At 48.3% G+C, this 26948-nt stretch overlaps 1 long non-coding RNA gene across 1 annotated transcript; it reads left to right on the forward strand.

The window, feature by feature from the left end:
- The first annotated feature begins 10867 nt into the window (after window positions 1-10867).
- LOC122448438 lies at window positions 10868-26272 on the forward strand. Its single transcript, XR_006271611.1, has 4 exons — window positions 10868-14147; window positions 18145-18230; window positions 24560-24679; window positions 25260-26272. It is a non-coding gene; the product is annotated as an uncharacterized LOC122448438 (long non-coding RNA).
- Window positions 26273-26948: the final 676 nt, after the last annotated feature.

The following is a 26948-nucleotide window of genomic DNA, read 5'->3' on the forward strand; positions in this document are numbered from 1 at the left end:
AGGTAGTACAGATCTCAGCACCAGGGGAGAAATTAACAAGAAAAGGTGATGAACTTGAGAACTATTTACCAAGTAAAAATCGGCGAAACTTGATAATCGATTGGATGTAATCATAACAATTAGGGATAATAGCTAACATTACTGAATGCTCGCTGTGTGTCTGGCATTGTGCTAGGCATATTACCTGTATTAACTCAATTCTCACAATAACTGAAGTGTATGACCTTAATTCCCCGTTTACATGTGAGAAAACTAAGGCTCACAGAGTTGAAGTGATTTGCCCCAAGTTATGCAGCTGGTAGGAAAAGAGACCCAGGCAGGACTTGAATCTGAGTCTAGAACTTCCATTCCCTCACTGACAATTTTAAGAAAGTATTACTTAACCTACCATAAAATTCACCCATTTAAGTATACACATCAGTGATTTTTTTAGTAAGTTTACAGAGTTTTGCAACCATCACAGCAAACCAATCTTAGAACATTTCCATTACCTCAGAAACTCTCTTTTCCCCATTTGCAGGACCCATTCCCACCCACAGCTTCAGGCAGCTGTTAATCCACCATCTATCCTTCTGATTTGCCTTTTCTGGACCTTTAATAGAAATGGAATCAAACAATATTTGGGGTTTTTTGCATCTGGCTTCTTTTGCTTTTTGAGGTTCATCCATGGGTAGGAAGTGTCAGTATCCACTTTCTTAATTGCTGAATAGGATTCTGTTGTATGACTATCACATTTTGTTCCTCAAGTTACCAATTGATAGACATTTGGACTATTTTCACACGTTTGTGTCAAGTTTGCGTGGCCTTGTTTTCATTTTCCTTGGGTACGTATTTAGGCGTGCTGTTGCTAGCTTTTATGATGTTTGTGTTTAACTTTTAAGAAGCTGCCACACTTTTCCCATCATATCTATATCATTTACCTTCCCACCAGCAATGTATGAGGGGTCTGATTTCTCCACGTCCTCACCGATGCTTGTTGTTTTATATTTCTGGTTAAAGCCATTCTAGTCGGTGTGAAGTGATATCTCATTGTGGCGTTGATTTGCATTTCTCAAATGGCTAATGATGTTGAGCATTTCTTCATGTTTTTATGACTCATTTGTGTGTATTCTTTGGTGAAATCTCTAGTCATATCTTTTGCTCACTTGTTTAATTGGGTTTTCTTATTCTTTAAAAGTAAGCATCCTTAAAATACTCTGGGTACAAATCCTTTGTAAGACATAAGATTTGCAAATATTTTCTCCCAGTCTGTGACATGTCTTTTCAGTTTCTTAATGATGTCTTTTGAAGTATGAATGTTTTTAATTTTAATGAAGTCCAGTTTATTGTTTTTTTCTCTGTGGATCATGCTTTTAGTATTGTATCTCTCTGCCTAACCCAAAATGACAAATGATTTTTCTCCCGTGTCTTATTTCAGAAGTTTTACAGTTTAGCTCTTACATTTAGATCTATGAGCCATGTCAAATTATTACTGTATAAGGTGTGAGGGAAGGATCTAAGTTGATAATGCATGTTCAGTGGTCTCAGAACCAAGTTTAAAAGACAGTGCTTTCCAAAACTGAATTGCCTTAGTACCTCTATCAAAAAATCAATGAATCATATTATATAAGTGTTTAAGTTTCGAAAACAAGAAGTGTACATCCTCCAACTTTGTTCTTTCTCAACTTGTTTTGACTCTTCCGGGTCGAGTGTTACGCTTCTTTTGTTAAAGTTATTCCTGTTGTATTTTTCTTTCACTTGTGACTAGAATTGTGTTCTTCAGAACCTGTGTGTTTGCACACATCATTCTGTACTGCTGAGGGGAATGAAAGGCCGGAGGTTGATTTCTGCAGTTCCCTGGTTGGGCCCCGGGAGGGACAGTGAGGCCACCATCTGATGAATCCAAGAGAAGGAGCGGGTTTAGGGTTGGCGAGGAGACGGCTTCTATTTGGACACGTAGAATCTGAACAGTGGGGTATGGACACATCGTGCTGATGGACAGCTGGCGATTGCAGAAAGATTTGGACTTGCCGGCACGTAGGGGTCAGGTCATAGGAGAGCACCTGCCTGGGGAGGAGATGAGCTGGGGACGGGAGAGCAGGGCATCACTGACTGTTGAGAGGTGCCCCAGGGAGGGGAGTGTGAAGGACTCAGAGGGACCGGCCTGGACTGGGGTTCCACGGCACCCAGAGGCCTGGTGATTGAGGACAGAGCTTCCGAGTCAGACTGAGTCGAGTTTGAAGTCAGTGGCCCAGACATCCGCTGGCCTCCGTCCTGGGGAAGGAGGAGCAGGACCATAGCACCCATGTCCTTCTCTGGAGCATGCAGACCGTAGTGCTCCTTTCCTGGAGGTGTGAGGATTCAACCAGCTTATTGGCGCAGTGTCCAGGACGGCATCACCACGTGACAGTAATGAGGAAGGTTAACTGTCCTCCCGGCCCCCACAGAGCTGGGCGTTAGTGACCAGGAGGGCCACAGCCCTGACTTCGTGGAGCTGAGAGTCTCATGAGCAACACAGCCGCACGCGTGTCATAACAATGGCACATGGGGGGAGGGTAACACAGGGCGATGGGAGAGGAGGGGCCCTGGGTGGGGGGGTGGGGGTCCCATGAAGGAGGAAAGGTCAGCAGCCTAAGTGCAGGAGAAAGATCCAGTGACTTGACTGAAGAGGTGATTGGAGTTTGCCAGGGCACTGGGGCTGTCATCTGCTGTGACTCCTAGAGCCACGGCCAGGTGGGCATGTGTGGGAAGCAATGCCACTCTCTCCAGAGAAGGGTGGGAGCATAGTGGGAGGGGTGGATCTACATGGGGAAAATTATGTCAGTCAGAGGGCAGTTCTGACTCTTCACACACTTGGGAACCGCTACCAGGCTGCTCTTGGTTTTATTCCAGTTTGTTACTTTCCATATTCCTGGAGATTAAAATGTCAATAATTAAAACTCCCTGAAGATCAAACTCTCCACTTTAATTTGGAGGAAAGGCAGCATAATTTGAAGATAAAGCCGGCTGCGTCAAGACAGCTCTCGCGCCCTTCCCTGGAACACCCTTGACTCTGGAGGGCACTTCTGTCAGTTCTGCTGCACGTGTGGTACGCTAAGGAGATTTGATGTGGGAGTCGCCGTGTGTGGACGCGGAGAGGCTCACTCCTCTGAAAGCCAAATATGAATCCACGACGAGCCACGGCTCCCAGAAAGCTCAGCCGGTCTTGACTGCATTCATCAGCTCCACGGAGATCCTGGTGTGACTCCAGGCAGGTCCCCGAGCCTCTTTGGGCCTGGGTTCTCTGATCTGCAAACTCTGGAGGTGGAGGGGAGAGTCTGAAAGGGTTCTGCCCCAAACTCTCTAAGGGGAGGGTGCCCCCGCCCCAGGCCTGTGTCTGCTTTGGGCAGGTGCCACGTCACGTGGTCTGAAGACAGTGGTGAGCAAAGAACAGATGGCCTCGTGGCATCGTGGAGCAGGCGGACGTGTGGGGAAGGTTGGCACTCATGCTTTGTTACAAATGAAGACCCACATCTATGGCAGGGACCAGGAGGGTGGGGAACCCAGTGCGCTCAGCCCCTGTATGACAAGCACAAACATGATGCTTATGAGAAAAGACGCGGCTCAGGTTGGACCGGTGGGGAAGTCACCACGGAAACGCACGGAGGAAACCAGCTCACAGCCATGGGAAGTGAGCGACCCTCACAGGACAGCCAGGGAGCAGAGGACAGAAGCAAAGGCGCAAATAAGACCCAGACACTCAGGTTGCTATGTGAAGGCAGTCTTAAATCATCAACCATATCTGTACCCACAAATCACCATTAGCAGGACCACCTCTGAAAGGGCAGAGAGTGATGGCCCTGGCTGTCCACAGCTCGGTGGAGTGGACTGGAAGTCCTCATAGCTGTGAGCCAGTCTGAGCTGCCACTCACCAGCAGGGTGAGCTTGGGAAAGCCACATTCCCTTCCGGGCCTCAATTTCTCAGCTCTAAACTGTAGGCGTTGGAGCTGGACAGGCTGGTGGAGATGACCTCAGAGAGCAGGTCTCACCCAGGGTGGTGAACGAGAGTCACTTGGGAAGCTGCCCAGAATGCCGGTGGCGGGCCACCCCAGATGAATGAGGCAGATCTCTGGGGGTGGGGCTCAGGGATTAGGATTCTTAAAAATTAAGCCCACAGCAGCCCAACAGTTCACGACTCTGTAGTCTGTCCCTCAGACCCGAAACACGTGGTGCAGTTGGATAGGAATAAGCCACAAGCAGCCAGAGTCCTGGGGTCAAAACCTCCGCTGAGAAGCCGCGAGTGACGCCTGCCTGTGCTGCCAGGCAGACTGGTTTGACCATGAGGAAAGGAGGTGTCGCCCCACCTCCGCCACTACATCATTGTTGTTCTAGCTTCTATGGCCGCCTTCTGTTACTGTCTGCGAACACCTTACAATCACGTGAGGGCATTTCTATCTAGAGGGTGGAGTGGTGTCTGGAAAGAACTCAGGTTTGCAGCTTTTCCACTGCCTCTCCAATGCTGATGAGTCTCAGCTTTTCCACTAGCCTCTTTGAACCTTAGCCTCTTGAGTGAAACAGAGAAGATGAGGCGTTCTCCACAGGCCTGCTCTGAAGATGTACTGAGATGATGTACATATGTACATGATGTGCAATACAGTGCCTGGGACAAACGTGCTCAGTGAGGTTGAACGATGAGTAGAAATGTTTGTATAGGGAATGGACTAATATCACTTATATTTGAAGCTAGATTATCCCCCTTGAGACTTGTTAAGTACACCTGAGTGGTATATGAGCAAAGAACAGTAAGAGAAAATGTACGGATAGAGAAGTACAAAGCTATTAAACATATTCTCCATCCTGCCAGTAATTCAGTTCAGTCACTAGTTACCCACTCCAGTATTCTGGCCTGGAGAATTCCATGGACTGCATAGTCCACGGGATCGCAGAGTCGGACACGACTGAGCAACTTTCACTTCACTCTGCATATAAGTTAAATAAGCAAGGTGACAATACTTGTCACCTTGACATACTCCTTTCCTAAATTTGGAACCAGTCTGTTGTTGCATGTCCAGTTCTAACTGTTGCTTCTTGACCTGCATACAGATTTCTCAGAGGCAGATAACGTGGTCCGGTATTCACACCTCTTTAAGAATTTCTTGTGATCCACACAAAGTGTTTGGCATAGTCAATAAAGCAGAAGTAGGTGTTCTTCTGGAACTCTCTTGCTAAACAGAAGCAGTGACCGACAAGGCCAGATGGCAGAAAGGATGTCCATGCCTCCTCAATGTGCCGGGTCCCACACCACTGCGTGAGCAGAAGTACAAGCAGAAAAAAATGAGTGTAAAAGGATGTTTGTCTCAACACTGTTAGTCGTAGAGAAAAAAATGGAAATAGCCTGGATTTCCAATAGCAGAGGATCGGTTAAATTGACGTTGAGTTCAGTTCAGTTGCTCAGTCATGTCTGACTCTGTGATCCCATGGACTGTAGCATGCCAGGCTTCCCCGTCTATCACCAACTCTCGGAGCTTACCCAAACTCATGTCCATCGAGTCAGTCCATCATCCAACCATCTCATCCTCTGTCATCCCCTTCTCCTCCCACCTTCAATCTTTTTCAGCATCAGGGTCTTTTCCAATGAATGAGTTCTTCACATCAGGTAGCCAAAGTGTTGGAGTTTCAGCTTCAGCATCAGTCCTTCAAATGAATATTCACAACTGATTTCCTTTAGGATTGACTGATTGGATCTCCTTGCCATCCAAGGGACTCTTAGGAGTCTTCTCCAACACCACAGTTCAAAAACATCAATTGGTGCTCAGCTTTCTTTATAGTCCAACTCTCACATCCATACATGACTACTGGAAAAACCATAGCTTTGATTAGATGGACCTTTGTTGGCAAAGTAATGTCTCTGCTTTTTAATATGCTGTCTAGGTTTGTCATAGCTTTTCTTCCAAGGAGCAAGTGTCTTTTAATTTCATGGCCGAAGTCACCATCTGCAGTGATTTTGGAGCCCCCCAAAAATAAAGTCTGTCACTGTTTCCATTGTTTTCCCATCTATTTGCCATGAAGTGATGGGACCAGATGCCATGATCTTAGTTTTCTGAATGTTGAATTTTAAGCCAACTTTTTCACTCTCCTCTTTCACGTTCATCAAGAGGCTCTTCAATACCTCTTCGCTTTCTGCCATAAGGGTGGTGTCATCTGCATATCTGAGGTTATTGATATTTCTCCCTGCAATCTTGATTCCAGCTTGTGCTTCCTCCAGCCTGGCATTTTGGATGATATATTCTGCATACAATTTAAATAAGCAGAGTGACAATATACAGCCTTGATGTACTCCTTTCCAGATTTGGAACCAGTCTGTTGTTCCATGCCCAGTTCTAACTGTTGCTTCGTGACCTGCATACAGATTTCTCAGGAGGCAGGTAAGGTGGTCTGGTATTCCCATCTGTTGAAGAATTTTCCACAGTTTTTTGTGATCTACACAGTAAAAGGCTTTGACATAGTCAATAAAGCAGAAGTAGATGTTTTCCTAGAACTCTTGCTTTTTCTACGATCCAACGGATGTTGGCAATTTGATCTCAAGTTCCTCTGCCTTTTCTAAATCCAGCTTGAACATCTGGAAGTTCATGGTTCATGTACTGTTGAAGCCTGGCTTGGAGAATTTTGAGCATTACTTTGCTAGGATGAGATGAGTGCAATTGTGTGGTAGTTTGAACATTCTTTGGCATTGCCCTTTGGGATTGCAATGAAAACTGATCTTTTCCAGTCCTGTGACCACTGCTGAGTTTTCCAAATTTGCTGGCATATTGAGTGCAGCACTTTCACAGCATCGTCTTTTAGGATTTGAAATAGCTCAGCTGGAATTCCATCACCTCCACTAGCTTTGTTTGTAGTGATGCTTCCTACATTGGGGTATAACCATGTAAAAGAACACTAATACTGTTCACCCTTTAAGAATAACAGAGATAGCCGGACACGTGCTGACATGCAAAGAGGTCTGACTTTTTGCTCAGTGAACAGAGCTACAAACAGCATTCACCTAGACCTTGGTTGGCTTTCCAACTTCTGCCTTTGTATCAGGCCATCCTTGAAGCTGATGGTGTTGTGGGGTTGAAGGCCATGCATCAGGTGGGGTCAGGGGTCACTTACTGTAGGTTTGGGAGGGCCAGGGAAGTTCTATGTACACAAGGATTCATGTCAATGTATGGCAAAAACCACAATATTGTAAAGTAAGTAGCCTCCAACTAATAAAAATAAATGGGAAAAAAAAAAAAAGTTTTCATCACCTGCAAAAAAAAAAAAAGACTTCAAAGCCTTGAGGGCAGACACTAAAGAAGGTTTAGAACCAATGGGCAGGTGCCTAGGACGTTAGAAGGAGCCATGTTTAAATAAGAGGGAGGTGAGGAGGGCTTTGGACCCCTGAAGAGGAGAGGTGTCCCAGGCTTATAGGGATGAAAGCTAAGAGTGAGCCGAGACAGACAGGTCCCGTCTAGGGAAACATTTAAAGGTTTTAACCATGAATGAGCCTAACAGGGCTTGGGTGGAGCTCAAAGGAAATGGCAACCCACTCTAGTATTCTTGCCTGGAGAATCCCGTGGGCAGAGGAGCCTGGTGGGCTACCGTCCATGGGGTCACAGAGAGTCGGACACAACTGAGCAACTAAACAACAATGGCAGCAAGTGCCATCCTCAGTGAAGAGGTCTTCAGACTTCCATTCCCACCACCCCCGCTCCCAAACAGTCCTGCTGTTCTCTCAGCTCAGGGCGGCAGAAGGGTAGGAGATCAGAGGGGCCCCTGGGGCAGCCCTGAAAGGCAGCCGAGGTCACAGGCCTGTCACCCCGAGCCCAGGGCACTAGTGGAGGCCACATCCTGATACCCCAAGGACGGTGCGACCCGGGGCAGAATGACACTTGCTTGTTTTCATATCAAAGCTAAAGGTTAAGTGATGCCAGTGAGTGAAAGTTCGAAAGGCAGTAACAGTGTTTTTTGGGAAGTCAGACATCTCAGAAACATGGAGACCTTGAAGCAAGGGTAGTCCCATCCCTGCTGGTCTCTTCCTGCAAGTAAGTCGACTCTGGACTTGCTTCTGTTTCAAAGCTTGGGAGGCTGTCTTCTCCTCCCCTCTGGCCCCTCAGAAACAATGGCGGGTGTTTATCAGTTTGAGAAAGGGGTGGGGAGGTCTTAAGCCTGGACTTGTCCCATCTTTTTAAAAGTCACTGGATGTTTCATTAGCCTGGGATGGCCTATCTTTTGGAGTTCATGGATGAGTGAAATGATTTACAAAATTTGAGGCACATAGAACTGTCGTTTTTTCTTTGGTTGCTCCTTGTGGCATGTGGGATCTTATTTCCTCGAACCATGTGCCCTGCAGTGGAAACACAGAGTCTTAGCCACTCGACTGCTGGGCAAGTCCTGTCCATTTTTATTTTATCAAATATATTTGTTAAAAATATGTTAAAGAATGTTGTTACACATGTGAGAAAGGAGGAGCATAAACTCAGGAAAAATGGACAGTCCGTTAAACTGAATGTAGTTAGCCTTTTAAATAATCCACTGTATTGACCTTTTTTTCGTTGTTGTTGTTAGCACCCTCATTGTCAGGGCCGACTCGTGGAGACCGAGTGGAGTTCAGCCCTGGTGCAGTCATCAGCATTTAAAGGCCACTGAATTTGTGTTTGTTTGAGTACCAGATGATATGATTAGATTGTGGTTTGTAGAAAATTAAATTCTTCAGCTAAACCAGATGCTAAGCCTCTGCCCAGAATCGATATACTATTCGAAGGCCTGGAAACTAATAAACATACCATAACATTAATTTATGGATGGGTTGTTGGCAAATAACTTCAGAGAAGGAATCCAGGCTTGAAACAGCTTTTGTAATGCCAGATGGAGTGTGGATTTAATCAGTCCTGAGAAGGGGTATCTGTATAGTGTCTTCAAAAAAAAAAAAAAAACCACCTTAATCTGAGTTAGGTCTGAGATAAGCTCTGAGAAAGCAGGGAGAACCAGAACCTAATTGCAAGCGTACAAGCAATTAAGCCCCATGCAAAGAAAACTGGAGGTTCTTTTATGATGAAACGCATTGGCGGGGGCGGGCAGGGACAACTTACCCACCCAAAGTCCAGTCACCTGGTAGCTTTACCCAAGGACAAGAGGCCACAAGGCACTGACCTCACTAACCAAGCAAACGTTCTGCATGCAGGGTGGCAGAGCTGGAGCATAGCACCCTTCGAGAAACTCTCAGGACCATGGACTACACACACCTCCTCAGCACCCCGTGTCTCTTCCTCCCATGTGTGTGCACACAGGCCAGACAGCTCGGCAGCAGTTCTTTATTTCTGTGTGTGTGGCTCGGGGGGGAGAAGACAGTGCAGTTCAGCTAAGGAAAGTGATAACCTACCTACTTCCTTAATGACGCTGTAATTAAGGCTGTGTCCCTGCCACGCGGTTGATGGCCACACTGACCACCCCGTCCATACAGAACCCAGAGGCCCTACTATGTTTGTTTCCAGCAAATCTGTAGACCCTGCCCTCCTGCTTGCCCCCACCCCTGCTTCCTCCTAAAGTGTGTTTTGAAGTCCACGCTGAGGCAGATCACCCAGCCCACTTGTCATGCGATGGGGGCTGCGGAGTGTGGCATCTACTACAGACTTCAGCTGGGCCTTCCGAGGCCAGTCACCTCCCCCGAGAGGACATCTGTGTTGACCATTTGGCACAGGAGTCAACACCTTTCTGGCCCAAGAGGTCCCTGGCTTCTCTCCAGGGAGGAGTATGATGATTAGAACTCAGGGATACGGAAAAAATGGAGACAGAGACCCAGGAAAGAGGCCCCCACTGAAGGTAAGAGCCTTTGTAAGTATGCCTTTGTTACCTGAGTGTATGTTCAATAAGCATTTGTTGAATGAATGAGTCAAAGCACATCAAAAAGGAAAAAGCTATTGCACATGAAGCTTGGGTGGCACCAACAAGTGTCCTCCCACTGGTTACTTGCCAGGCTCTCGTCTGAAACTCTCTGGGGCCTATGGGGACCTTGGTGATGGTGTCCTCCTGAGAAGGTGAGTGATGACTTTTCATGGGGTTGTGGCAGCTGCGAGTGGAGCTCCTGGACCTGGTTGATAGCAGAACCTGGACTAAAACCCGTGTCCCGTGACCCCCAGCTGAACATGCTGTCTAACCTGTCAGGCTGCTGACCCAGCCAGGAAGTGTGTACCATCCACGTGCACCCCGCTGCGGGAGAGTTTGGGAGTGATTAACTCGGGTCCTGCCACTGACCTCAGTAAAGCCAGGGGCCTCCTTAAGAACTTGCATTCCAGAAGGAAGGCTTGACCTTGAACCCTGCTCTCCTTTTCCCCTTGGGCAAACCTTTTTACTCAGAGAGTTCACCTCTGCCCCCTTGTACAGTGAAGATGATGCCTAAGCTTAGCAGACGAACGAACTCACAGTGACTCCTCTGTACCTGTGCTGAGTGACAAACGAAGGGACAAGTGCCCAAGTGGCCACAATATTCTTTTCCCTACCAAGGAAGTGCAGAGGGCTCTCCATTCTAGCCTAGAAGCCAGGTGAGGCTCCACACTCCATCAGCCTAGATTTTTTTTCTGGGTTGTTTGAAGCAAAGAAGTAGTGCATCCCCTTCCTTTTTTCCTTCCCTCCTTCTCTCCCTTGAACAATTACTGAGTATTTGCTGTGTATTGGGCACTGGGGATAGAGCAGTGAGGGGCTTCCCTGGCAGCTCAGATGGTAAAGAATCTCCCTGCAGTGTGGGAGACCTGGGTTTGATACCTGGGTCAGGAAGATGGCAACCCACTCCAGAATTCTTGCCTGGAGAATATCACAGACAGAGGAGCCTGGCGAGCTACAGTCCACGGGGTCCCAAAGGGTCGGACACGACTAAGTAACTAACACTTTCACTATGCCGTAGAGCAGTGAACAATGGCCCACACCTCATGGGGCTCACATTCCAATGGGGGAGACAATAAAGTCAACACATAGCAAGGCAGCCAGTGAGGCAACAAAGCACGGAGGGTGGGCTGGAAGGGGCTGTGGTTTTATTTAGGACGGTCGGTGAAGACCCCCCTCCCCTGGGGAGAAGTTGACCTTTGAGAATAGACTGTAAGGAGGGAGCAAGACATTTAGGTATTTGGAGGAGAGTCTTTCAGACTGAAGGGGTAGCTAGTGCAAATGTCCTGGGGCAGGAGTGGCCCATTTGCTTGAGGAAGAAGAGGAAGGTTCATGAAGCTGAAGCCAAGAGTGTGTAAGGGGCCGAGAAATCTATGAGAGAGAAGGTCTGGGGCCAGATCCTGAGATTATGAGGCCATTAGAAAGATGGGAAATCACTGGAGGATTATGAGCAAGAAATAGGTTGATGTGACTTTTGTTAAAACACTGTTCTCCCATCTGCTGGTTAAGGAACAGGTCAGGGTGTGCAGGTGGCAGCAGGCGGAGGAGTTGGCACATCTCAGCTGTAAACCAAGGGGAGGTGACGAGACCGTGGACAGGGCGGACCACTGAGGGGTGAGAAGTGGTGAATGTGTTTAAAATATATTTTAAAAATGGAACCAACACCCTTGCTGCTGGACTGGATGTGGGCCGTGAGCCAAGGAAAGGAGAGAGGACCATTGCAGATATTTGGAGTCTCTTTTTGGCTGAGTAGCTTGGAAGATGATGTGCCCTGGACTGGGATAGGGAAGATGTGGGAAGGGCAGAGGGAACGTGAGGGCACTTGTATCGGGCATATTAACCTTGAGTTAATGTGTGTACTGAGCTCTTCCTCTGCATCAGGCACTGGGCAAAGCATCTTACAGATAGCGTCCCGTTTAATCCTACAACAGTGCTATTGTCATCTCATTTTAGATCTAAGAAAATGGGCAGCTGTGGCCATTCACAGCCTGACAAGACCTCCTGCAACAGCAGCAAAAATAGATCTTTCCCGTCTAATTGTTCTGCCCTAACTGCACGGTCATGGTTGGTACTGGCTCGTCACACTGTTAATGAAGAGATGAGTTTTATCCTTGCTGTCACTGAACAGGGAGAGATTATCAGCTTTGTTCTGCTCCTGGAGCCCCGTCGATGCTCCATAGACACTCGAATGACTGAGTGAGTGAGCTTGCGGAACGTGTGGACACCGACCACAGGCTGGGCTGAGTACATTTCCTGCCTGCGAGTGGGGAGGCCCGGGAGCAGGGCGGAGGGTGGCGTCCGTCCATCTATTGGGCACATGACAGGTTCGGGGGCGAGTGAGCTTGAAAACCAAGGGCATGGATGGTTCACGGTGAGCAACTGGGCTTCATAACTAGAAGCATCAGAAATAGAAAATCTGAGTCAGCACCTGAATCAGGTGAGCAGCGTCAGGCAAAGTATGAGTCGTGGGGTGGGGGAGGAGGGGGCAGTTCATGGCTAATCTGTGGGACTGGGTGTGCTTTGCTGTTAGCAGTGGGGAGAGCCTTGCTAGCTGGGGGAGTCCTAAAGAGGTCAGCGGTGCGCGCTGAAAAACAGAGAGGTGGGAAGAGCCCCAGGTGTTCCGTTCAAGAAGTGTGTTCGTTACCTGTTGGCTGAGTAACGAATCACCCCAACCGGAGTGGCCCACGACCACCATGTTGATGTACGACGTCTCACAGTCCAGGAGCAGCCGGTGACATCTTGGAGGCTCGTCGCTGCAGTCCGACTGTCAGAAGCCTGTGCCCACGGCTGGCCCTGATTCAGGGGCAGAGAAGCAGGCTCACCTTTCTCTGGGAGGTGAATCCAAGAATGTGCTGGCATGTTTTACAACCGCACAGAGGCATGTGACGTGGTCTGGGGATCTCATAATTATCCCCTCCTGATTATCCAGGAGACTTGTCATCTATCCAGTGGAAAGTTTCTTGGTCCCTGTGATGGTTGGCGATTCGTGTTGGTTGGGCAGGGGGGATAATGTGACGTGCAGACAAGTTGGCTACGTAATTTCTGAGTCTAAATGCCGTGTCAGTGTTATTACCAGGAAACCCCAGGCCTGGAAACACTTTTTTTCTGGACTCAGGAGGATATATATGAGAGCAGAATGTAAAGTAGTCTGTATCCACAGGGATACAAAATGAGCTAGGAAGTCAGAAAAAGTAAGGAGATGGAGCTGGAGAGGAGAAAGTGGCCTTGACACTGTTGTGTTTTTGACTTGATACAGTAGCAGAAAATTCCGAGTCTTTGAGAGACAGCAATATTCTGGACCACTTACACTAATCAGCTGCCTCCGTGACTGTTAAAACCAAGAGTGACACCAGTCCTTGCAAAGTCAGACCACTCATGCTATTGACCCCGGTGTGAAGGCTCTTGGGGTTCTGTGTGTGGAAACTGGACTGTAGATAATTGTTTTGTTAGAGGGGAATTGGGAGTTTAGTGAATATGGTCACTAAATATAAGTGAATTAGTGAATTCAAGTGTATTTCCAAGTGGAGTTTGAAAGCCTCCTGTACGGACATTGATTGCACCATGGGATGTTTGCCTGATGCCAACTAATTAGAAAAGTCCATTCTGGGCTTGGCTTGAGTGAGCCCAGGGAAGCATAAAATGTGTCACTGTAGCTGGTACCCTGGATTCCCAGGATAACTCGTCATCTCCTTACACTTGGTTGAGTTTATTCCACACACAGACCTTCACTAAAGGCCACCATGTTCCACCATGTGAAGCAATTGCCAACATGTTGTGGCGCCAGCAACTGGAGTTCTTATCTGTGGAGGTTAAACAATTAAAGAGGAGCCTCAGTGTCACTGGAAGCAATTCCTTGGACCATTTGCCACTGTCTGCAAAGAAGTCCAGACACCACTGCTGCAGGGTCGACTGGCTAGCAAAGATTCGCTTAGGCTGGGGGACTTGCCATTTTGGGGTCCAGCATTATGACCGACTCCTCAGTGTCTCGGGCTGGGCAGATTCCCATGAGGGCAGACCCCAGACCCACATCTCTTAGTGTGTGATGGTGTTCAGTTGAAAAACTGGGCTCAATAAAAAAGTTTATTTTTTGAAACAAGATTTCTCAAAGCCTTTAATATGCCAGCATGCCTCGTGAAGGACAGGAAGCATTTTCACATCCTTTGTGACCATCGGAACCATTTTCCCTGAGATCACTTTGGATGACTGTTTTCCAGCAGCAACTTTGGAATACACAAGCCTAGACTAGAACTGCTTAGAGTGTGGCCCTTCACCTGGTGGTCTCCAATGGGGTAAGTACGGAAATTGGGAATAAGTCTTTAGAAACTTTTCTGGCACTAGGACAGAGTAATTTTATGTCTGTTGAAACTACCAAAGTAGTGGGGCTTATATTTTGTATTTCTTTGGTTAATTTCATGTTCTGAGTCATTAAGTTTTCAGTTCAGTTCAGTTCAGTCGCTCAGTCGTGTCCGACTCTTTGCAACCCCATGAATCACAGCACGCCAGGCCTCCCTGTCCATCACCAACTCCTGGAGTTTACTCAAACTCATGTCCATCGAGTCGGTGATGCCCTCCAGCCATCTCATCCTCTGTCATCCCCTTCTCCTCCTGCCCCCAATCCCTCCCAGCGTCAGGGTCTTTTCCAATGAGTCAACTCTTTGCATGAGGTGCGAAGCATTAAGCATTAGGTTTAAGCATCAGCATTAAGTTTTAGGGTATTTCATAAAAAATATCCATCTGCAGCATACCAAAAGTGAAAAAAACAACAGTCCCTCTCATCATTTGAGAGCATCCCCACCAACAACAAACCCCAAATCAGATTTTTCTAGCATGAGGCCATGCGCACAAAGGTTACCCCCAGGTGGACTCTAGACACCCTTCCAGCATCCTCTAGCCCTGCATGGCAGGCAGCCCTGCCTGTTGTCACTTCTTCATTCACCCATGATTTTATAGTCTGCGTGTGGAATCTCAGACCCTCCCCATGGTCCATCCACTCCTTGCTCATGGACGAGAAGCCCCAGAGAGGGTTATGGAGCAGAAAGGAGGCAACAGCCATTACCCTGCCTGACCCACCCCCCACATTCAGCACCTCCCATTCAGGAATGGTGACTTCCCAACCAGGAACAGAGGCCTGGGAGGATTTAAGTAACTGGGTTGAAACAGTGCTTGCCTTTTGTCCTCCCAAACTGTGCTGGTCATGTAGGTTCCCCCCACCCCTTCATTCCTGCCAGCTTTCTGAAGTGTTCTCCAATACAGGACTTCAGTCTTTTAAAATAATAATGGTAATTGCCTTAACTGGTGTTCTTTAAAGGTAGATCCTTCTTGCCCACCTCCTCTGAAGATGTGAATAATGCTCTGATTTATTGCTTGGTGCTCAATCCACATAGTATTATTTCCTCTTTATACCTGTTAATGGGCATTTGTAGGAGGGGGGGCAAAAAACTTCCAGAAGTCCCTATTTTTTCAGCCTAGATTAATTACAAGTAATTTTTCTTTGTTTCCAGGAAATGGTAGATAATCAGCTTTATGTAAAGAAAAATATGCACATGGCATATGGCTGCACATTCCTTTGGGGCCTTTCACAGAGAATTAGAACTCTTAACACCCCACTGGGATCCCCAGCAGAAGTGATTTGCTTGTCATGTTTCTGGAGACCCAGTCCTGTTATTAAGGGACAGTAGTTGGCCCTGCATAATTTTTATCCCAAACAGCTGCATTCTTTCAAATGGTTGTTCCATCTGCTTGACACACTCTCGGGAAGCAGGCAAAACATCATGACCTTCCGTCTGTGTATGAAGAACTTGAGGACGAGGCATCCACATGGAAGGATGCACACGGCTGGGTGGGGGAGCTTGGGACAAGTTTTCAGGAACCAGCCCTTGGGGCATCCAGACACCCTCCTCTGCTCCTTATGTTCTTTCGTATGTCAGAGGGGACAGAAACAGACCAGCTCTGGTTCTTAGAGTTCTATTTTATGTTGAGTTTTAATCTCCTGGTTGGTGTTGTGTGAAATTGCTGAGAAATGTATCCATCACAGGTAACCTATAAAAGGGGAAATTGGGAAGCATTGAGTTTTGCTTCTAAAATTCCTCTTGGAGTGTGATGAGCAAAAGCAAGTAATTTGTATTCTGGAGTTCTTGTTCACTTATGCTTGTGTGTCATTTCTTTGCCTTTGTCCACATTTTTGAAAAACAGTAAAAATAAATGTTTCCTCTGTAGTCTTCGATCTGTCATCTATCTATCTACTCATCCTATACCTGTATCTTTATTTGTCTATGTATCTATCCAATACGTTTATCTAACTGTCTAGCTATCTATCCAGCATTATCTATCCACTGTAGGGATAAATTCTTAAATTTGTAGGACAAATTCTCCTCTATCCTCTTTAGGTCTCCAGTTGGGTCTAAGAATTAAACAGACAAAAACAGATGAACAGGGGAAAAACATACACATTTTAGTAAATTGTTACACATTCATAGGAGCCTCCATAAGAGAATGAACTCAAGAAGCAACCAGAGCAGAGTCTTTTTATACATTTTGGAAAGAAAAAAATGCATTTGTGAAGAATGGACAGGACAGAGGGGTTAGGGCCAGAGTTAGTAAGTGGTGAAGGAGTAATGAGGAAGATGAGGGTTGGCAGAACGAGGTTTGCTTGTACACACTCAGGCATCTTTTCAATTTGTGCTGTCTGTCCATTTCAGCCCAAGCTGTCAATGCTTTTTCCAATATAATTCCCTTTAAAAATGTTGTGGATGCCCTATGAATCCTATTGGGGGCTCCCTCCATTAGGAAAAAAGCCTCACCTGCAAATAACTCCAGTATATGCTTTGTGGGGACAGGGTTGGTGAAGTGCCCAGTCTATGGCATTTGCTTCTATGGCAGCCCAAGCCGACTAAGACAGTCACACGCTTGGGTTCATCCATAAAACAGATTTTCCTGACAGTGCCCTGTAGTTAATTTTTCCTAGGAGCCCTTTAAGCTTAACATCATTTACTGTCTGGAGAAAGTGAGAGTTTTCAAATCCAGAAAGTTCTGCTTCTCTTTTGGTCGACAGTTCTGCCTTTAGCTCATTTCTCTTGTCTTTTTACTAAAAGCAGCAAGAAATCAAATGGCCCCTTCAACACTCTGCTTGAACCATCTCCTCTGCCACCTCACCCCAGAGAATAAAGTATATTTTCTACCTTCCTTATTACTTTGGAAACAGTGCTGGTAAAATTGCTGTCTCTACTAACATAACAATTTCCAGTAAGATTTTTCTGTTTCCTTTAATCCTCGGCCATCCACGCCTGATGAGGAAGAGGTGGGACCCTGACTAGTAGAAGTACAGGTGCATCCACATTTGTGAGCACGTCATACTGTTGTTTAGAGCCTTGTATCATTCGAGGTGCTGCTCCATCTCATTGCTTCAGACCCTTATGAAGTAGACTCACTGATGAGAACACAGAAAGTGTGTTCTGTGATTCTTTCAAGTTCACATCGCTTGTGGCAGACCAAGATTTGCAAACAAGTCTTTGTCAGAGCCCATGACATTTCTAGCTTGTCAAAGAGCAGGTTGTCTAAGGGGGCCCTCTGTGTTGGATGGACGGATGGATGGATAGGTTCCTCTAAGTTGGCTCTGCCACGGCCCCAGGTTTTGTGGTAGAAATAGCAGGGGGTTCTGTTAGATGGGGATGGGTGGAATGCATGCTGCTCTCCTTGGTAGGTGCTTGTGACTGAGGAGTTCAGCTCAACACCAAAGACTGATTAAGGCTCTTTGGGTTGACCAGATGGACCTGGGGGGAGGCACACAGGGATCAACTTGGGTGTCTCATTTCCATTCCCACCTGAACCTGAATCCAGTCATTCACGAGGAAACTATGCCATCCCAGGGTCTGCTGCTACCAGAGCCACTGACCCTCCATCCCAGGGTCCCTTGAGAGCCCCATGGCCTGAACCTCTTTGTGCACGGCAGCCGGGGGATGCTGGCAGCGCCCCATCACACCCCCTGCTGGAAGCTGTCCAGCCTCCCGTCTGCTGGAGGGAGTGGCACCTGCTCCCAGGCCCTGCCTCTGAGAGCAGCCTTGGCCAGAGAAAGGCTGGCTGAGTAGAATTCGTTCATCTGCTCCATCTGTTCCCATCAGCATGGAAGGAGTCAGGACAGCCCACTTGTGTGCAGCAAATTAATCAATGAGGGCTTTGCTGATATTGGAAGAGGCATATGTGGGCTTTGGAGTTGACTGGCTCATGACCAGCTATGTGGCTTTTGGCAGGTAAGTTCATTTCTCTGAGTCTCTGTGTCCTCATCCACAGGTTGGGGTGCCACCTCTGCGGAGTGTTGTGAGAATTCAGTATAAAGCACGTGGTACAGTGTTGGACAAGCGGGGACGTTCAAAGAGGTAAGTTTCCTTCTTTAGTAATAAGGAAAGAGGTTTTCATCTGGGGAAAAGTGAGGTGTGTATGTGTGGGAAAAAAGAAATTAGAGGGACTTCCCGGGTGGTCCAGTGGCTAAGACTCTGTGCTTCCAAGGCCGGGGGCCCTGGTTTGAACCCTGGTCAGGGAACTAGATCCCATGTGCTGCAACTAAGACCTGGTGAAGCTGAATAAATACATATTTTAAAAAATTAGATAGCTTATTAGCTTGATGCGGGAAAAGATGTTGCAGGACTCCAAACTCCTATGCTATACCTGTAAAGAACAAGGAGAGCCCCTTCTGTCTACCAGTGGGGGTCCTCAGACCACATTGCTTAGTCCATGTTATGGACTGAATTTTGTGTCCCCCAAGACTTGCTGAGATCCTGACTCCCCCGGTGATGGTATTAGGAGATGGGGCCTTTGGGAGGTGATGAGGTCTTGAGGGTGGAACTCCCCGGTGGCGTTGTTGTTGTTTAGTTGCTAGATCATGTCCAGTTTTTTTTGACCCCATGGACTGCAGCATGCTTAGGCTTCCCTGTCCTTCACTCTCTCCCAGAGTTTGCTCAAATTCATGTCCATTGAGTGGGTGATGCCATCCAACCATCTCATCCTCTGCCATCCACTTCTCCACCTGCCCTCAATATTTCCCAGCACCAAGGTCTTTTCCAATGAGTCGGTTCTTTGCATCAAGTGACCAAAGTATTGGAGTTTCAGCTTCGGCATCAGTCCTTCCAATAAATATTCAAGGTGGATTTTCTTTAGGATTGACTGGTTTGTTCTTGAGGTTGGAGGAACTCTCAAGAGTCCTTAGATTTAGTGTCCCAGAGAGCTTTCTAGTCCCTTTTGTAATGTGAGAACGCAGCAGGAAGGCTCCACCTGCAAACCAGGAAGTGGCCCTCACCAGGCACAGAGTCTGCAGCCTTCGCCCCTGGGAGAAATGAGTATCCACTGCTTAGGGCAGCCAGCCTGTGCTGTATTGGTTACAGCTGCCCTAGCCGACTGAGACAGCCCCATGGCTGATTCGAGTGAATGCAGACAGAGCGTTCTTGTGGTGCAGAAGCAGGCACAGACTTGATTATTTTTGGAAAATCGACATTTAACTATTTGTCTCTGTGCCTCAGACTTTTTGGAAGGGAAAGGATTTGACCGGTCCTCAGACAGGCATGGAGGATGATAGTTCATCATATCTAGGGCCCGACTGCCTTCAAATGGCCTCTCAGTCTTGGCTTTGCCCCAGCACAGCTCCCGCACATAATAAGTGCTCAGCAAACCTAGGCTGACTCTCCGGTAAGAACATTTCTCACTCTGCCTGACCTTTATTACATGTCTCCACCATCCGAGGCTTCTGGAACTGAAGCAGGAACTCCAGTTTGCCACACTCTGCCTCCTTCAGTGGCTTTAGCAGAGCCTCTGGGTGTCCAGCCTCCCATGAGTCCTGGTTTGTACGTCTTTTTTCAACCCTGAAGAAAATGTGTGTTTGGGCACTTAATTGGACAGGGCTTACAGGTGAAAAGAAGGTAGAAAAAGAACTGCCCCCCCACCACACCACCCGCCGCCACTCCTCATCTCTGATTCTATTGCAAATCCTCCTCCAAGACTGACCCAGCTCGCAGCCTTGACATGCGGTCCTGGGAAGGGAGTCACGTGACTGTGGCCTGTGTCGAGCATCCTGCTGAGACCCGGCGGGAGGACAAGTCATATTAATTCTGTCTGACTCCAAGGGTCTCCTTGCAATTCTGTGCAGACCCTGCTCAGAGGTCCTCAGGGAAAAGAATGTTTTTAAATCAAGGACAAAAGCTTGGTGCAGGCAGCCCTCCTGGGGTTGGTGGCCAGCGCTCCATAGAGAAATCGAGTGTCCAGAGTCAGGCTTTCCGCATGAAGGGCCCTGCCCACGTCCGTCGTGAACGTGGAGCCTGCTGGCCTGCTGCAGCGGTTCTCCCTGCCCTGGAGCTCTGTCTGGTGACTGGCTGTAAACTTGGTCACCCAGGGGGCTGTGGCTCTCCATCCCCGGACTGGGGAGGGTCCTCTCCCTCCTCAGAGGAGCAGGTCTGTGGCCTGAGAATCGTTTGATGGGGTTGCTGTCTGGTTGACCGGCCAGGGGCATTGATTCCATGCTGTTCTGTGAGCTCCCTGTTCACCCAGGTGGGAGCTGCCCACGTGGCTCAGGGCTGGGGGCCCTGGGGAGCCTGGTGGGTAGCTGTCCCCCAACCATGTGAAATGCTGTGGCCGTGTTTCTTTCCTCTAAGAGTCTGTTGATAAGTGTCATTCTGGACGTGGCTGCATCTCCGCAACAGCTTTGGGTTTTAATTTATTCATGTGTATGTTCTCAGAGCCCCCTGCCACTGCCAAAGGCTTTATGGCCTCTTAAAGTTTCAGCGCATTTGCTTTATGGCCAGTGTTTGTTGAAGGGAAGTGGTGTTCGGGGAAATGATCAGTCTGCCTTCCGACTGGATGATGGATGAAGGATTAGACTTTGCTCTTTCATTTAGAGCTTGAACACCACCTGGGCATATGCTGTCCAGCGCCGCCAGTTTCCTCAGGTTTTCATTAATTCGTGCGTATGTGCACCGGCCCGTGGGATCCTCTCTGTGCCAGACTCGGCCCTAGGTGTGTGCTAAGTTCTTGTGGCTCATCATACTGAATCCCGTGGGTCGCAGGTTCCTCTGAGTCCTGCTGCAGCACTCTGGGGATCTGGATGTAAGTCCCACATCCTCCAGGTGCCGTGCAAACCCTCTCCAGCCTGGCCTGCCCCCGGGGGTGCTGGACTCAAGGCTGGGTGTGTTGATAGCAGTCTACTGAATAGCTGTGGTGAGGAGCCCCAGGTGCCACGGTCAGCGTTACCAGGTGATGGGAGCACAGGGATGTGCAGACGCGTCTGGGCCCCATCCGGCCTGCCACTCATCAAGGGAATGAGACAGTTGTAAGGACCAGGAGCAACTGGGGACGCGGGTACCACTCACAGCAGTTGGGCGAATGCGGGTCTCACTTGCAGGCCTGTCCCGCTGAGTAGGGGTGGATTCAGCAGGAGCCTGTCTCCCTGCAGCCACAACCTTGGAACTGGATTTTATTACCTTCTACCCTGGTGCCTTGTGCAGGAGAGCCAGGTACAGCGGCAGGGAGGAGAGACGAGCATGGTGGGTGGGCTCAGCCAGCGACCCTGTCCCCCCAGAGCCAGAAGAGAAGTGAAGGGCCCTGAGCTGTCCAGATGAGCAGTGACCCCACCTCCAGTCTGCACGAAGCTAGGAGAGGAGTCCTCATCCCCTCCCTGCTAGCAGGGAGGTGGAAAGTGATAACTGATAGGCAAAGAAAGTCATGGGCTGGACGGACCCTCCCATCCTTGTGACAACGGCACCTGGTCGGGGTTGAGGGACATTCTGGCTCCTGGGAGGGTCCCTCCCCCCCCACCCCCGCAGGGGGCAGACATCTTGGCTTTGGAATGACCTGATCCTTTAACATCTTCCTTGACATAAAGTCCCATAACCTTCTTTCGATATCAGTTGTCAGTGACAAAAATTCCTGGGTCAAATTGGAGGATTTCACAGTCTCATCTGCCTAACTTGGGTTTTATGAGTTTGCCCTCCAAAGGAAAGATGGAGGAAGAAGGTGGGTGGAAGTGCTGCTCCTTTGGCTTTAGATTCCATCAGAGACAGCAGAGTCAATGGGAATTATGCCAAGCATGGTGTGTCTCACTTAGAATTGTATGAAGATGCAAGGAACAGAAAGCCAGCTAAAATGGCTTGAACACATATGGGTTTATTTTGCTCACATAAGCAAATGTTTAGAGGCAGGGCTTGCTGTCCCTGGTTCCCTTCATCCATGATGCTCACGCAAACTCCTCCTTTGCCTCATGGTAGCAAGATAGATGCTATGGCTCCAGACACTGTGTCTGAATACAAGGTGGAAAGAAGGGAATCAAGGAGTCAAACCAGCTATGTCTATCACTTTAATAGGAAAAGTAAAGTATCCCAGAAGTGGATAATCTACTTCCATTTGGGTCCAGAGTGGATCGTGAGGCCACCCCTGGTTGCAAGAGAAGTTGGGAAGCTGGGAAGTTGGGGAACAGGATGGTCACGATGATCTGGTCTGGGCATGTGGCCACCACAGATAAGAGGAAGAAGAAGGGAAAGAGGATGTGGAGGCTACAATAGGTGCTTTATCTGAACTGACTTTTGAGTCACATCTCCAAGTAGAGGACCAGCAATCCAGATTCATTTAGGATCCCATCTCGAGCAAACAGGGTCTTTTCACCCGCTGTCTTATGTAGAAAAATTGTTTCTACAAGTGACATTATTAACTTCCTGGCCGAGCAGCCCTGTGGGTTGACCTTCACTTGCCAGTTGAGAGGAAACTGCTGATTCCTGCATATTTACCAGCTGTTCTGTTCGAAAGGGTTGCCTAGTTGGAAGGAAAATGAAGCAGATGGGTCTGAGGTTTCAGGATGAAGTTGAAGGTAGAAAGGAGGGACGTCTTTCTCGAACAACGAAAATCTTCAGTCTCAGTGAAACGCTGGTTTGTGACAAGATCTTTGAGAGTCAGGGCCAAGTGGCGGTTGCCCATGGAAACCAAGGGAACTTTTTTCCTGATTGGGTAGCTGGTCTCGAAGAGGATTATGGCAGCCTGGCCACCATGTTTATTTATTTTTTTAAAATTCTTTTTTAAATTGAAGTGTAGTTGATTTACAATGTTGTGTTTGTTTCTGATGTACAACAAAGAATGATTCATATACATATATATGGCTTTCCTGGTGGCTCAGATGGTAAAGAATCTGCCTGAAATGCAGGAGACCCGGGTTTGATCCCTGGAGAAAGGAATGGCTACCCACTCCAGTATTCTCGCCTGGAGAATTCCATGGACATAGGAGCCTGGCAAGCTTATAATCCATGGGGTCACAAAGAGTTGGATATGACTGAATGACTAACACTTTCATAAATATATTTCATATTATTTTACATTAGGAGCTTATTACAAGACATTGAATATTGTTCCCTGTGCTATACAATATGACCTTGTTCTTCTGGCTGCCATGGTTTCATGGAGGTTTTTTCTTAAAATTACATAAATGGAGAGAAAACACAGGATACGGGATACGAGCCCATGGCAGATGGACTGTTGGTTTTCTCTCAGAAAGAGACTTCAGGAACCTCCAGCAAAGCTCTGCTAGTTATTATTTAGGGATCCAAAGAGAGGTTTCTCTCCTTTAACGCTAATGAGAGATCTGATATGGAGTGTGGCTCCTGATATTTCTAATTCTAAAAAATATTCAGAGAGTTTTCAACCCCAGGCAAGGTTAGGAGCTGGCTTATGAGAGGTAGAGTTCTTAGTTGAGCCACATGGTTCTTACAAATGAAATTTATGCTTGTTTAAATAATATATATGTTTATTTATTTGTATTTACAAGAAGAACTCTGGACTGGCTCACAGGTTTCTGATTCCGCTTTCCTGGCTGGAAAGGAGCGGTCCCTCCGACCCCTCAGGCCACCTGGTGGCCACGATGGGCACTGCAGTGTCCCCCGGGGACAGTGTCCAGGGGTGTCCCTGCCAAATTCAGCTCCTTTCTGTGATAGAAAAGGCACACTGGCTGATCGGTGCTGATTGGATGGTGATTTCGGGGTCTTTTGGATTTCATTCTCCTGTCTTTTTTTACAAGTATCTTTTGCTATTATGCTTTTTACTGTAAAAAACACATAACAAAATTTGCCATTTTCATAACATCTTTACCGTTTCACCTGTACAGTTTATAGTAATATTGAGTATATTGCCATGATTGTGAAGCAGAGCTTCAGAACTTTTCATCTTGTTGAACTGAAACTCTGTATCCATTAGCCTATAACCCTCTCTGAGTTCCTCTCCCATCCTCATTCCGCGTGGCATGTTTAAGCCTGTCTGGTTGACCACAGCTGAGGACCTGGGCCTTCAGTGGAGAGCTGACAGCTTGCAGTCCATGAGGCCCCTTCTCCATCTCGGATGAGAACTGGGGGAGATGGAGCTGAAGAAAGTAAAGCAGTTTCCCAACTCAGGGCTTATGGATCAACATGGAAGGGGTGGTGGTGCAGTGGGAGCCTGTGAGGCGGCTGTGGGCGAATGAGCCAGGCTCCCTCTCATGGACCCTGCTTTCTGGAGGGGCCGGGGGCCTAATTGTGCGAGGTGTTTGCCATGGAAAGAAAAGCTGGTCACTCCAGTGAGTTGGTTCAAGGCAGTGGAGCTGAACTGAACCTGTGTCTCTCGTGTCAGATTTGCCTCATGTTGGTATGTGGAGGAGACTGTTTTCCTGCTGGTTAATGTGAATTACAGTAATACTTGCTTTCTTTGACAGAATCGTCCCAAAGTGACGGGAAGCAGTCCCTGGAGCTCACTGCAGCTCAGTCGGGCCCCTCATCTGCTGGGAGGAGGCTGGTTTTCCTCCTGTCTTCTCCCCAGTATCCCTGGCCGCAGGGTAGGACGTCTGTGTGTAGATGTGTGTGTGTGAAGATACAGTCTGTTTACCTGTAAAATGTGTGTCTGTTTATGAAATGGACAAACCAAAGACTGCGGGGATGCAGGACAGGAGATGCTGCCTGCAGGCCTGGGTGAGAGGAGTCCCTGCCCACACCTGGGGGGTGAGGACCCCAAGGGCTGAGTGACGGGGCGCTGACAGCCTCCTTTCTGGATCCTGAGACCCTTAACGTCATACCTGCATGGCCCCAAGCCCACTTTGAGGGCCCCATCTCAGGGCCCGTCCTCCTGAGAGCTGACTGGGGCTGGCACGTCCACGTGTGTGTGCAAGGCCCCCTGAGCCGTGGGAAGGTGTGCGGGACGGGACCCGAGGGGGCGTGAGGGGCAGGCGGCCCTGCGCGGCCGTGCTCAGTGTGGAGCTCTAGTTGTTGTTCAGTCGACTCTGCGACCCCGTGGGCTGTATCCTGCCAGGCTTTTCTGAATGGGCTTGTCCAGGCAAGAATACTGGAGTGGGTTGCCATTTCCTTTTCCAGGGGATCTTCCCGACCCAGGGATCAGACCTGCGTTTCCTGTTTTGGCAGGTGGGTTCTTTGCCAGGGGAGTCGTGGAGCTCCAAGGAACCTGAGCTCTACCTTGGAAATTGGCCTCTGTGTCCACGTGAGGAAGTGCTTCTTCAAGAAACGGATGGCACATATTCTATTTAAGAATTTGTTGGCTCAATTTATTATTTTAAAATACATGTCCACATAGAATGTAGTCCTCTGTCTGTGACCTTGTGCCAGAGCCCACACATGTTCAGGGCGGTCTATTAAATTCCCCTTGTGTATTTACCTTTGAAATCATGAAAATGTTTTACATAATGATGACATGAAATTGTATTTTAATGTGTGCTTCCTAAACGTTGAAAGCAAAGAGAAACAGCTGAGCAGAACTGGGTCTTGGACCAGTGGCGTAACTATCCCAAAAGAGACTGTTTTAGGTGACTATAAAATGCAATTGTTTGACACTACGTCCCTGCTTGGGCTGTATTCTGAGGATAAAAAGAACTGCGAAACATTTTAAGAACTGTATCCAGTGACTCTGTGGTTTGCGGTGGCATTAGGCATTTTCATTCTGAAATGATCGTGTGTACGTTGTGTAATAAAGCGCAGGAGTGCTTCCATTTGCCTCCCGGAAGCTCCAACCCCAGCCTCGCGCTGCCTTTGTAGACAAGCCCCTGAGTCTCGTGTGCCGGGACCCAGATTCTCCCGATGAGAGCAGGGCAGGCAGACCCCATTGCGGAGGTTGTCCCAGTGCCGACCCCGGCGCTGTTGTGAAGGTGAATGACTTAGTTCTCGTGACAGGTGTTTAGTCATGTTAGCATCCCTGTTCCCTGCCTGTCTGTATCAGGACTGGTAGCCACATTAGGGCTCCGGGGTAAATGTTTGCTGTTTGATTAAATGTATCCTTTCCTGCTGCCCAACTTCAAATGAAAACACTTCAAAAATAATGTCTGAAAAGCACCATCCTTGCTGGGTGTTTACATCTGGGTCCAATCAGGAGGCAGAAACCGTACAATAATTTGAACAAGGGTCATTCACTATAAGAAATTATGAAACAGTGGTACGAAAGTGGCTATAAAGATGGAAAAAGAACTCGGGTGCCCTAGGTCAGGAAGACACCCAAGTAAAGGTAGACTTGGAAGGGGGTTCACCATGGATGAAGCAGGTATGGTGTGGGGTGGGGGGCGCGGACACTGGCTAGGGCAGAAGTCCACTGGTGGCCTTGGCCAGAGCTGACCCGTGTCCCCCGGCAGCAGGAACGTGTGTCCCGGAGCACAAGCCAACGGGGCTCATAGGTGGGCACACAGCGCCAGGGCGCTGCTGCCCGCATGAGGCTGGCAGCCCAGCGGTGTGCCCACTGGGGGTCTGCAGTCCGCAGCTGGGCAGTCACCAGCCTGGGCCAAGGCTCTGATGCTGGCTGCGCGCTCGGGCGGGGCGCCAGCGGGCATTCACACACAGATACACACGCATACACGCAACTGACAACGCAAGGGGGATGAAAAAGAGCAAACCCCGCTCCCTGAAATGAGGGCAAGGGACCTGGCCCTTTCCTGCGCGGGTCCTCTCTCGCCCTCTACTGGCAGACGTTTAGCATTGCACCCACGGTCAAGGAGCGCAGGTGAGTGCTCACAGCCCCTTATCACAGAGCCGGTGCTGCAGGCGAATTTGGGTCCCATAGGCGATAAACTGATAACTGGCTCGCTGGGTGAAAATCTGCAAGATAGACTT

Source organism: Cervus canadensis, chromosome 10 (genome assembly GCF_019320065.1).
Source record: "Cervus canadensis isolate Bull #8, Minnesota chromosome 10, ASM1932006v1, whole genome shotgun sequence".
NCBI classification, from domain to species: Eukaryota; Metazoa; Chordata; class Mammalia; order Artiodactyla; family Cervidae; genus Cervus; species Cervus canadensis.